The sequence below is a fragment of the Neovison vison genome, chromosome 6 (assembly GCF_020171115.1).
Source record: "Neovison vison isolate M4711 chromosome 6, ASM_NN_V1, whole genome shotgun sequence".
In the NCBI taxonomy this organism is placed as follows: Eukaryota; Metazoa; Chordata; class Mammalia; order Carnivora; family Mustelidae; genus Neogale; species Neogale vison.
The window spans coordinates 102,885,828-102,898,081 of NC_058096.1; the positions used below are offsets into that span (position 1 = coordinate 102,885,828).

A 12,254-nucleotide genomic window follows, 5' to 3' on the forward strand; every position below is an offset into this window, starting at 1 on the left:
TATTTGCTCAGACACAAAATGACTTCAGCTTTTTGCAAAGGATTTCCTTAGAAAACAACTTTTGCTCAATGTTTTTAATTTCATCTGAAATGTAAATAAACGAATTTCAATGACAACAAAACATACATTCTTAAGAGTATACAATAGTAAGAACTTATTTTGAAATGAAAGAGCCACCAACAGAAATAGAATATTGAAGCATAGGGGAGAGCTTGATTTTCTAATATTAGATTGAGTGCATTTCAAAACAGAATGAAATTCAGCTTAACTATAATGGGGTTTCTCCTCAACCCAGAATGATTTACTTATTGCTGCCACAAAATGAAAACATATTTGTTAATGTGTAAAGTTGTAAAACTTACACTTGTATGGATAGAAAACTTAGAATTAGCGTGATGTGACAGGTCTATTTCATTTGAAACATATTAATTAAACATGTGGATAGATAACCTCAAGTATTATTTCTTTTTTTTTAAAGATTTAATTAATTAATTTATTTGACAGAGAGAGATCACAAGTAGGCAGAGAGGCAGACAGAGAGAGAGAGAGAGGGGCAGGCTCCTTGCTGAGCAAAGAGCCCTATGCGGGGATCGATCCCAGGACCCTGAGATCATGACCTGAGCCGAAGGCAGAGGCTTACTCACTGAGACACCCAAGCGCCCCATCAGGTACTATTTCTTACGACATTTTAAAAAATCAACCGCTTTACAAGGGACGTGAAATATTCCCTTTTTGAACAGATCCCAGATTTTTGCATGCCTGCCTTTGAGCCAAACTAGCTTTTCCTATTGACTTTACCAAGATGATTTTATGAAATACAACCACACCTCACATTTTTTTCCCAGGGGGAAAAAAAAAAAAACAAAACCTGTGGCATATATAAATGTCTATGTGCAGTTTTTGAACAAATCCTGTCTTTTAAGGCAGAGCTGCAAGGACAAGGGAGGGGAGAGTTCTTTTCCGTACTGTGAAGTTTGGTTCTCTGTGAAATAGAATTTCATCAAACTGAATGTGTTATGAATTTTAAATATATTTGATGCTAAAAGGGAAAAAATAAGCATGCTGTCCTTTCTTGTAGGCTTGTCTTTAGCTGTGTCTGGTCATTACCTTGGCAACCCTTACAAATGGCCACTGACGTCAAGAAAAGAGGAAAAACACTGCTGAGAGCATACATTCCATACATTAGAGATCATTCTGAGGACTTCGAATTCTTAGGCTCATATAGGCACTAAATGGCTTTAAGAGGAGCACAAGCAATCTTCCATTTACAAACATTCTTCATAAACTTATTAAGCTTGTGAGATCTGAAAAGATCATCTTTCAGTTTTTAATTTAAGCAAAATACAATTCAGTTACTCACTTGGGTGTTGTGTCTCACAGTAGCTGTCAAATCCATAAAAAAGTGGGGGCCTGGCAAGTCTCAAAAACAAATGGAAGCTGCCCATTGCTTCTGAAAGTATTTTTCCCCAGTATTTTAATATGAAAAATTTCAAACATAGGAATTTGAAAAAATTTTACAGTGGACACCTGTACCTTCATCACCCAGAGTCATTACCATTCTACTCTACTGGCCCTATCACATACATATTCATCTACTCTCTGTCCATCCATCCATCCATATATTGGTCCTTTTGTCCTACCTTAAGCCATCTGTTTTTTGATATAAACATCAAAATTGCAGGCATGAGTATACTTCCTAAATAGTTAATCATGCATATCATTAACTATAGTTCAATATTTCTTTTGATTTAACATTTACAAACAATGAAATGCACAAATTTTAAATGTACATTTGCTGAGTTTTAAAAAATGCATATAAAAAAATAAAAAATTAAAAATGCCTATAAATTTCTGCCAAGACATAAAACAGCACTATCAACCTATTCAGTTCCCATATGCCTCTTTCCATTCAATCCCAACCCAACCATCCTCCCTATTTCTGAAAGTATTTTTTAGAGCTTTCTTTTAGGGCTTATTACTACTACTACTACTACTTCTTCTTCTTCTTTTTTTAACTTCTTCTTTTTTAAAGATTGATATATTTATTTAGACTGCGAGCAAGGAGGGGAGAAGCAGAGGGGGAGTGGGAGGGAGCCCCAAGCAGACTGTGCTGAGCCGGATGTGGAGCTTGATCTCACGCCCCTGAGATCATGACCCTGAGATCAACTCTGAGATCAGGACCTGAGCCAAGACCAAGAGTCAGTTGCTTAACTGAGCATAGCACCCAGGCACCCTAAGAGCTTATTACTTCTAAGAGTCTCCTCCCTTGCACTGTCCCAAGGACTTCATTTATCCCTCAAACTGCAAGTTTACATGTTCAGTGACATTTAATATTAGTGTGGCCAGCATTTACTTCTGCTCTGTTCTAGCTTTCCCCCTACTCCAACCATGTATTCATAATGCCCCATTTTCAGGGACAAAGGCAAAATCAAAACAGGCTGCATAATTCTCGAGGCCCAGTGAAAATGAAAATGCAAGACCCTTGTTCAATATTAAGAATTCCAAGATGGTGGGGTGCCTGGGTGGCGCAGTCAGTTGAGCATCTGATTTTTGGTTTTGGCTCACATTGTGATCTCAAGGTTGTGAGATCTAGCCCTGTGTCCAGCTCTGCACTCTGCACTGTCTGCTTAAAACTCTCTCTCCCTCTCCCTCTGCCTCTCCCCTCCATTCTCTCTAATAAATAAATAAATAAATCTTTTTTTTTTTACATATATTAAAACATTTATTAAGGTGATAAAAATACAGATTTTTTTTCTCATATATATATATTTTTAATTTTTTTAGGAATTTTTTTAAAATTTTTTATTTTTTATAAACATATAATATATTTTTAACCCCCGGGGTACAGGTATGTGAATCGCCAGGTTTACACACTTCACAGCACTCACCATAGCACATACCCTCCCCAATGTCCATAAAAAATATGGAACACTTCATGAATTTGCGTGTCATCCTTGCGCAGGGGCCATGCTAATCTTCTCTGTATCGTTCCAATTTTAGTATATGTGCTGCCGAAGCGAGCACTAAATAAATAAATCTTAAAAAAATAATTTCAAGATGGTGACAATTTGGCATTAAACTAAGTTGCACAGGTTGTACATTCATGAAGATGGCCTTGGTCAAAATATTTAACAACTGCTAAGAGGTGGCCCAGTTAATCAAATTGTAGACCAGCCATAGCAGTCAAGGCGGGTTGTAAAGTTTCTCTTTTAGTAGCTGGATGAAGAGGGGAGATTCAGGGGATGTGGCATGTGCCAAGGTAATGGGCAGCAGACAGGTACTAGGGGATTCCAGCAGTGGTTATATATCAGGATTTCAGCCCTTGGGGATGGCCCCACTGGTGTCCACTGACTGATCAGCCCAGGCCCTAGTAAGTGAATCTGACAGCTTTTCTTGCAGGCCATGCCCCTGAATAATTCATGAAGGAGGTTTTAACCCAAGCTGGACATGAGTTTTTTATTTGGAGCTGCAGAAACAGTACGTTCCCATGTCCCCCTTCCAGGTCCCCACTATGTAGTACATTCTTACAAGAGTACCAAACCAGGATTTTTCATGGTACTGATTACTTTCTTCAGGATCTCTATATACACTCTCCTTATTTTCTTAAATAGATTTTATTTTTATTTTTCTTAAGATTTTATTTATTTATTTGAGAGGGAGAGAGAATGAGAGAGAGAGAGAGAGAGCATAAGTTGGGAGAGAGGCAGAGGGACAAGCAGGTTCCAGCTGAGCAGGGAGCCTGATATAGGTATCAGTCCTAGGACCCTGAGATTGTGACCTGACCCAAAGGCAGAGGCTTAACCGACTGAGCCACCCAGGCATGATTAGACCTTATTTTTAGAGCAGTTTTAGGTTTTCAGCAAAATTGAGCAGAAAGTACAGAGAGTTCCCATATACCTCCTCCTCCAACACATGCATAGTCTCCCCCACTGTCAGCATCACAAACTGGAAGGATAAATTTGTTGCCATCCTTGAACCCACATTATGACCTAAAGTCCATAGTTTACATGAGGGTTCACACTTGGTGTTGTACATTCTCTTGAGTGTTGACAAATGTCTATTGGCACATACCCACCGTTATAGCATTGTACAAAATAGTTTCACTGACCTAAAAATCTTCTATGTCCTACCTCTTTGTCCCTCCCTCCCACCGCTGGCAACCACTGATCCTTTCACTATCTCCATAGTTTAACCATAGCCAGAAAGTCATATAGCTGGGATCATACAGGATGTTATCTTTTCATATTGGCTTTTTTCACTTAGCAATATATATTTAAGGTTCGTCTATATTTTTTCATGGCTTGATAGCTCATTTCTTCTTAGTGCTGAGTAAATTCCATTGTCTAAACGTACCACAGTAGTAAAGAAGACCCCTGCCTTCATGAAGCCTACACTTGAACAGAGAAAATGAGAAAGAAATAAAGGAATAAACATGTAACAGGCATTTAAGTTGAGATAGCTGTTGGGAAGAAATGTAAACAGGGTACTGGGTTAGACACTGACTGTGGAGACCTCCTGGGGCCAAAAGTAGAATAGACCCTAGTAGGAGTAAGAGGGGGGCGAGGAAAACAATTAGCAGTCTACTGGAGTCATACAGGAAAGAGACAGGCACGATCTGGAATGGAAGCTGTGGAGGTGACAAGAAGTATCCAGTTTCTGGACACTTGTTCAAAGTGGAGCTGACAGAACTTGCTCATGGACTGACTGTAAGAGAAGTAAACGATTCAGGGGTGAAAGCTAGGTTGGGGCCGGAGCAACCAAGTGAATGGTAGTAAAACTGGAGGGGAGTGGGAAAGGAACCCGGTAGGAGGGGACCAGGCTGCAGCAGGGAAAAATCAAGTTAAAGTTCAGGTGGTGGAGATGTCCAAGTAGGCTACTGAGACTCAGCTCGAAAAGTTAGGATCAGAGCTTACAAACTTGGGGTTTACAACATAACAGTGTGCTGAATTTCTTTATAGGCCTTCCAAATTCTTTCTCCTTGCCTGTCCACTCTTCTTTCTGCCTCCATACTGACTAACCAGTATGGATTATGTGGATGGACTCCAAACTTCTGGTTTGGGTTGGATTCAGATCAGAAGGGAGGAGAGTAAGATGGGGTAGTTCATTCTCCCAGCCCCCTCCCTGCACTTTTCCCTCAATTGCCTGAGTTCCTCCATGAAAATACATGACTTGTCAGGCAGGTCACACAACCGTCTCTCTCCCATACAGTAAGTACTCCCTCCCTTCACCCCTGCGGGACTATGGTTGGGACAGCTCCTCCCCTCACTAGCTTCAGAGTAATGATATCTTTACACTTTCTAAAAAATTTTTATTTATTTGAGATACAGATTGAAAGAATGAGAGAGCAGAGAGCACAGAGCCAGGGGCAGGGTGGGAGGCAGAAGGGTCGCTAGAGACACAGCCCGCTGAGCAGGGAGCTGGAGGCAGGGCTCAATCCCAGGACCCTGGGATCGTGACCTGAGCAGAAGGCAGAGGTTTAGCCAAATGAGCCACCAGATGCCCCATCCTTACGCTTTTATAAACACTCCTTTAGTGGACCCTGCTTGAATTACCTTAATTTGAATGTCCCATCTGTTTCCTGTTGGTGCCTTGACTGAATTTAAAATCAGAGATTGGATGAGATCACTTAGGGAGTAAGAAGAGATAGAAAAGAAAAGAGACTTGAGGACTGACTCTTACATAGGGGCTGGAAAGAGGAGGTGAGTTCCACAAGGGGGATATCATTGACAGGGGAAGAAAATCAGTAACATGTGGTGGCTCAGTGAAGACAGGTTCAAGAAAGAGTCCTTCTGAAGTGGCCCAAGGCACCGTTTACCTGGCACTCCCAGAATCTCTTGTTGCCCTCACTTACCATTCCTGACTCTTTTTTGCCTCTCTGGTGTCTTGAAATTGTTTTGTAATTTGACTTCTGACAACCCCAGATCAACCCATTTGTTGTATGTATCTCAGCCCTAAGGGAGGTGGTTTTGAGTTTTCCTGGGAGGCTCTCAGCTGCACAAATCTACACATGCTTTAAATGCAGAGGGAGAGGGAAGTGGATAGGCACTGCCAAGGAGTTCATACACAAGGGCACACACAATTATTCTACACGTATCTCAGGTACTATGCTGTGAATATGGCCAAAGCAGAAGTGGTTTCATATGGACCACTGATGTTAGTACCTAACCTAACATTCAGTACATGGGGGCAACGCGACAGATTTTTTTTTTAAGATTTTATTTATTTATTTGTCAGAGAGAGCGCACAAGCAGAGGGAGCAGCAGGTAGAGGGAGAAGCAGGTTCTCAGCTGAGCAAGGAGCCTGATGTGGGACTCCATTTCAGCACCCTGGGATCATGACCCAAGCTGAAGGCAGTTGCTTAACAGACTGAGCCACCCAGGCGTCCCTCAAAAGATTTTTTTTTTTTTTTGGGGGGCGCCTGGGTGGCTCAGTGGGTTAAGCCGCTGCCTTCGGCTCAGGTCATGATCTTGGGGTCCTGGGATCGAGTCCCGCATCGGGCTTTCTGCTCAGCAGGGAGTCTGCTTCCTCCTCTCTTTTTCTACCTGCCTCTCTGCCTACTTGTGATCTCTCTCTGTCAAATAAATAAATAAAATCTTTAAAAAAAAAAAAAAGATTTTTTTTTTTGATGAATAAATGATTTTTTTTTTAATGGCTTACTGTGATATGGTAAGTTTTTGGTGCATGAAACCTCCTTTATAGACTTGACAATGAATTCCTTGAATTGCTCTATTATAATATGGCCCCAATTATGCTTTTGTATATCCCGTAATGCCTTGGTGTGAATGTTCTTTTATTTTTTTAAGCAGAATTGTATTGAGAAGATGACAACATAACTTCTGCAGATGTGAAGGCTACAGATTTTGGTCCATTGGGCTCTAGGGCCATCACACAAATATATTAGTACTGTATGTGGAGGCTGAAAAAAATTAAGGCCATCCCACCTCAGGTTTAGCCTTAGCATAAGTACAGCCATCTTAGCTCCCACAGCCATCTCAGACCCCTGTGCCCAAGGGCTGAACTTTCCCCAACTTTACTTTAGTTCCAGAGACCCTCCACCCTGCTTTAGTTCCAGAAACCTCCACCCTGCTTTAGTAACAGGAACCCATAAATACCCCTGCCTTAACTAAGCTCAGGGTCCAGGTCCCTACTCCACTGTGTCAGGTATCCTTGGGCCCAAGCTTAAGCTTGTCAAATAAACCCTCATGTGATTACATTGGTGTTGGCTCCTTGGTGGTCTCTCAGATGCAAAAACTCGGGTATAACGCTGTACTTTTAACAATCATCCTCTTTGTTTAAAGTATAAAACTGCTCACCACTAATATCTTGCCATTCCCAGAAAGCATGCTTCTGGTAATTGGCAAGTTTTGGTAAAGGTTGTTTGCTATTTGCTGCCTCCATGTTAATGTGCTTGACTATTTCTTCAAGTCTCTTCATCCTATCCTGACTCAGGAGAGGTGAAAAACATCTCCCTCTTCTACAAAATGGAATTTGAATCCTGGAGGTGCCAACTGTAACTTTGTGTAAGTTTTCAACGGCTTTGAGTCTTAGTTTCTCTACCTATAAAATGAAATTCGTAGCACAATTGATCCTCAATATTTACAGATCCTGTATTTGCGAATTCATCTGCTTGCAAGGATTTGTTTGTAATCCCCGAATGAATACTCACAGCCCTTTGGAGTCATTCGTGACCCTGTGAGGTGCAATGAACAATCTGAGTCACCTGACAGGCATGTTCCCAGCCAAGTTTAAACACGGTGAGACTTTGCCTTCTGGCTTCAGACCACGCTGTAAACAAGGAGTCTTTAGGTCTACTTTGGGCCACGGTTTTGCATTTTTGTGATTTCTCTTGGTGACTTTGCCATTTAACATGACCCCCAAGCATAACGGTGAGGTGCTACCTGGTGTTCTCAAGCACAAGAAGGCTGCCACGTGCTCTACAGAAACAGACCTGTAGGTTCCATGAGCTTCATTCAGGCATGTGTTACAGCGCTGTTGGCTCTGAGGTCAATGTTAATGAATCAACTATATATATTAAATAAAACACCTTTAAACAGAAACACATAAAAACAAGATTATATATTAATCGATTGACGAAAATGTTGTGACCAGAGTGTACGGGAACGTAACCCTGTATTTTCTTTAGTAGCAATTGTTCAGTATTAACTAATCCAGTGTCTGCAAAGACTTCATGAAAGATAGCTAGGATTAGGATGGCAGCCCACCTTAAAAACCTCACTTTAATTTAAGTACATCCTTATTTAGTTAGTTCGTTTTTTAAGGAGATAGAAGTTTACTGAATACACTGCAAGGGAGGGGTAGGTAGGATAGCAGAGGAGGGGCTGTTTGCTGATTACCTCTTAAAAAAACTTATCTCCAGGGCATCTGGGTGACTCAGTTGTTAAGCATCTGCCTTGGGCTCAGGTCAGGATCCCAGGGTCCTGTGACCCAGCCCTGAACCAGGTTCTCTGCTCAGCGGGGAGTCTGTTTCTCCTCCCCACCCCCCCCACCCCCGCCCTCAGCTCCTCCTCACTGCACAGGCATTCTCTCTCTCTATCAAATAAACAAATAAAATTTAAAAAGAACTTATCTCCAACTACAGTTACATTCTGAGGTACCACGGATTAGGACTTCAGCATATAAGTTTGGGGGGACCCAATATAACCCATAGCACAGCCTATCCATCCATGACCAGGTTCTCCAGCCAGCCAAACTGGCCACACGGCATTCCCTGAAGTTTCCTTGCCCCTGAGCTTTGCTCACAAGATGACATCCTTACAGCATCCCCTATTTTTGCCTATTCAAGTGAAATCTACCTTTCAAAGACCAGCATATTAGTGAGTACTCATCAAAGAAATAATTAGATGAAAATGAGGTCTTGAAGATGAGCCCTAATCCAATGATTCATGTCCTTACCAGAAGAGGAAGTTTGGACACAGACACGTATACACACAGAGGACAGACCATGTGAACACAGAGGTAGAAGATGGCTATCTACAAACCAAGGAGAGAAGCCTCAGAAGAAACTGATCCTATTGATCTTAAACTTCCCAGCCTCTCTGTTGTTCATAAGCTGCCCTGTTTATGGCATTTTGTTTTAACAGCTCAAATGGATCTGAGACACCAGGCAAATGAATTTGGGTTGGATTCTGTAGTTAGTGTGAGCAACTAAACTTTTTAAAGGGGGTGATGTGACCCAGGCTGCCCTTTGGGAAAGGAAGCATCTTCTGAAGAGAATGAGCTAAAAAGAAGCAGGAGGGATGCTGGGTAGATCACTGCTGTTGGGGCTGATTCTTCCAGGTTTATGTCTTTATATTTGAGGCTTATATAATGTTGCATATTTTTAGGCTCTTATACAAAAGGATGGTAGTGGAATAAGAAGATCAGAGTCTGGGACAAGGCTGGGAGAATGCTCTAAGAAAACAGTTATGTTGCATGAGTTTTGGAAACCTTTCACAATAGCATGTTGGACATTTTCAATGGAGCCCTGAGGACGACAAAAGAATTTTGCAGCAGTGTTCCCTGAGCATAAGATGTGCTAATTCCAAGTGTGCCAAGAATATCATCAGGGATAGGAAATACTGAGACCCAAATTGTGAATTATAGGAGATCTCTAGCAGGCATTCAACTGAGAGTCCTGAACTGATGTAGGCACCTGGACAAGAAGTAGCAACCTAAAACTTTAATGTGTATTTTTCTACATCATTTTGTTTCTGGCCTTTTGGAGTCTGATCCCGGGAGGGAAAACCGGGTAATAAAAGTCAGAACTAGTAGCTGTGTTTGTTGTAAGGAGGGTGTAGTTTAGAGAGGCGCTGTAAGGCGATTCGGACAGGACATAGCAACTCACTGGGTCTGAGGGTACCAGGCAGTCACTGGAATGACTGGGAATAACTCAGAGCTTGAGTTTTGGAAAAGCAGAATAAGTTCAGTTTTGGACATGTCAGGTTTTGAAGAACATTCCCAACTGGGATGTGGGAATGCCAACGTCTAGCAGGCCAAGACTGGAATACGCAGATTTGAGAGCTATTTGGCAGATACAGTCAAAGGTATCAGGGATGTGTACTGTGAGAAAAGAAAGGTAGAGGCTATGAATAACCATTCCCAGGCTGCAGTACAAGGAAGTGAAGTGCAGTACAAGGGAGAGGTCAGAGGTAGGAGAGGAGAGCCACGACACGGAAGCCACCAGGAGGAACGAGGGATGTGGGTATCTTTGGAAAGAGATGGATAGATGAAAATATGTAGGAATGGGGTTAAAGCGGAGGTGGTCAAGACAGATGAAATTGATTTCAGAGGAGTGAAATGCCGGTTCATCTTGGAGAGCGAGAAAGGAATTAAGGAGAAAGAAAGTGTTTGGTAAATAAGCACCATAAGGAATGAAATAGGAAGTAAATAAAGCTGAACAAAAGATTGCTGAGCCCAGTGAGAATTCAGTAGATATTCAACAGCATAAAAGTGGAAGGAAAAATTCTGCAGTTTTTTATGATATTTCCATTAACACTTCAAGCTATGTTAATCAGTGTTTTTTCAGTTGTAATTGATGGAAATCCCAACTCAAACTAGATTAGAGTCTAATGATAATTGATTGGCTGAAATAACAGCAAAGTCTGAAGAATGTCTAGAGTTTCTTAAGACAGCTAAATCCAGGGCCTCAAACAATTGTCATCAAAAGTATGTTTCTCTCTGTTGTTTGGCTCTGCTTTCCTAGATAGCCACTGGCAGCCCCAAGAACATAGTCTACCTGTTTTAGTAAGCCCACACAAAAAAAGCCCTCCTTTCCCAACCTCCCCCCCCAATCCGGATATAGACTATAATTGGCCCAGTTTGGGTAAGGTGCCCCATGCTGGACCACTCACGGGGGCTTAGGGGTTGGGACAGTTTGATTGCCTGAATCTTAATTATAAACTCACCCCTAAAACCATGAATCACATGGACCCAAAGTGGGGAAGGGGTGGGTTTTCAGAGGAATGCCAGTTAGGCAAAACAACCAGGTCCATTACAGACTGAGAACAGGAGTAGAGAAAATAGATAGTAGGGCCAGTTTCTTTCAGGATAGGTTAGGTTATGCTACAACAACAAACCTATAATCTCAAAGGCCTCAAACAATAAGCATTTATTTCTCCTGTTGCTACATCCACTGTAGGTCAGTTTGGGGCCACTTTCCCCACTTCAGAGAGTGTTGTTTGTCACATAGGCAAAAGGAAAGAGAATATGACAAAGGAAGCATTATCTCTTAAAGTTTCTACCTGGATGTATGACTCCTCAAAATTACTCACATTTCATTGGTGAAAGTAGGGGAATGGAGAAGTATGATCCTACCAGGTACCTGGAGGGAAGAGAACTGAAAGTTTTATAAATGGTCTGAATGATTACCCCAGGGACCCACCAAGTTTGGAATATTGGCAGAGAGAATATGGCAGAGAAACCAAGACATAAGAGAATCTAAAATGGTTGGAATGTTCTGGAGTGATGCAAGGAAGGAGAGCATCTGGGCAGTCCAGTAGATATTAAGGGACTAGAGAACAAAGGAAGATGGAAGATCTAGTTTGAAAAGGGTGAGAGAGTGGTAGAAAGCTAGGGGGGGTGAGATATTACTGTATCTCATTTCATAGCTGGTCACAGAGAAGTTCACTGCAGCTTGGTGAGCTAGACTAAACTGAAGCTGGGCCAGACTACTTTTGTGGACAGGTGCCAGGAATAAAGATCCAGCTGTTGGTACTGGAAGAATGTCCAGTCAAGCCGGCAGAATACAGTAGTCAGGCACTATGTGAACCTATATAATTCAGGTTCCCAGTGAATGGTCAGCCACAGGGCGAATGCAGTGCTGGGATCTAGACACAGGTAACATTCAGAGAGTTGAAACAATACAAAAGAGGTTTTCAGGGCCAGGAAGGTTGGTCACAGATAAAGCCCCAGCCTTGGATTGCAGTTTTAAAGGAGAGAGGTCAATTATTACAAAAAAAAAATTAATAAACTTTTAAAAAGTGGGAGGAACACCTGGCTCGTTCAGTTGGACAAACATGCAACTCTTGATCTCAGGCACCATCCTGGGTATAGGTGGGTATCCTGGGTATATGACAAAAAATAAAAATAAACTTAAAAAATAAATAAAGGAGATAGGTCAGGACCCATGGATGTCTACAGGGACAGAACATTGTCCGAGGGATTAATGGGGAAGAGATGAAAAATATTTTTATTCTTTGGTAAATTTTTTGTAAGATTTATTTATTTACTTATTTATTTAAAATATTTCATTTATT

The 12,254-nt window shown here is 41.6% G+C and overlaps 1 non-coding gene across 1 annotated transcript; it reads right to left on the reverse strand.

Annotated features, from left to right (window-relative positions):
* Positions 1–2,917: 2,917 nt before the first annotated feature.
* LOC122910952 lies at positions 2,918–3,024 on the reverse strand. The gene has a single exon (XR_006385304.1). It is a non-coding gene; the product is annotated as a U6 spliceosomal RNA (small nuclear RNA).
* Positions 3,025–12,254: the final 9,230 nt, after the last annotated feature.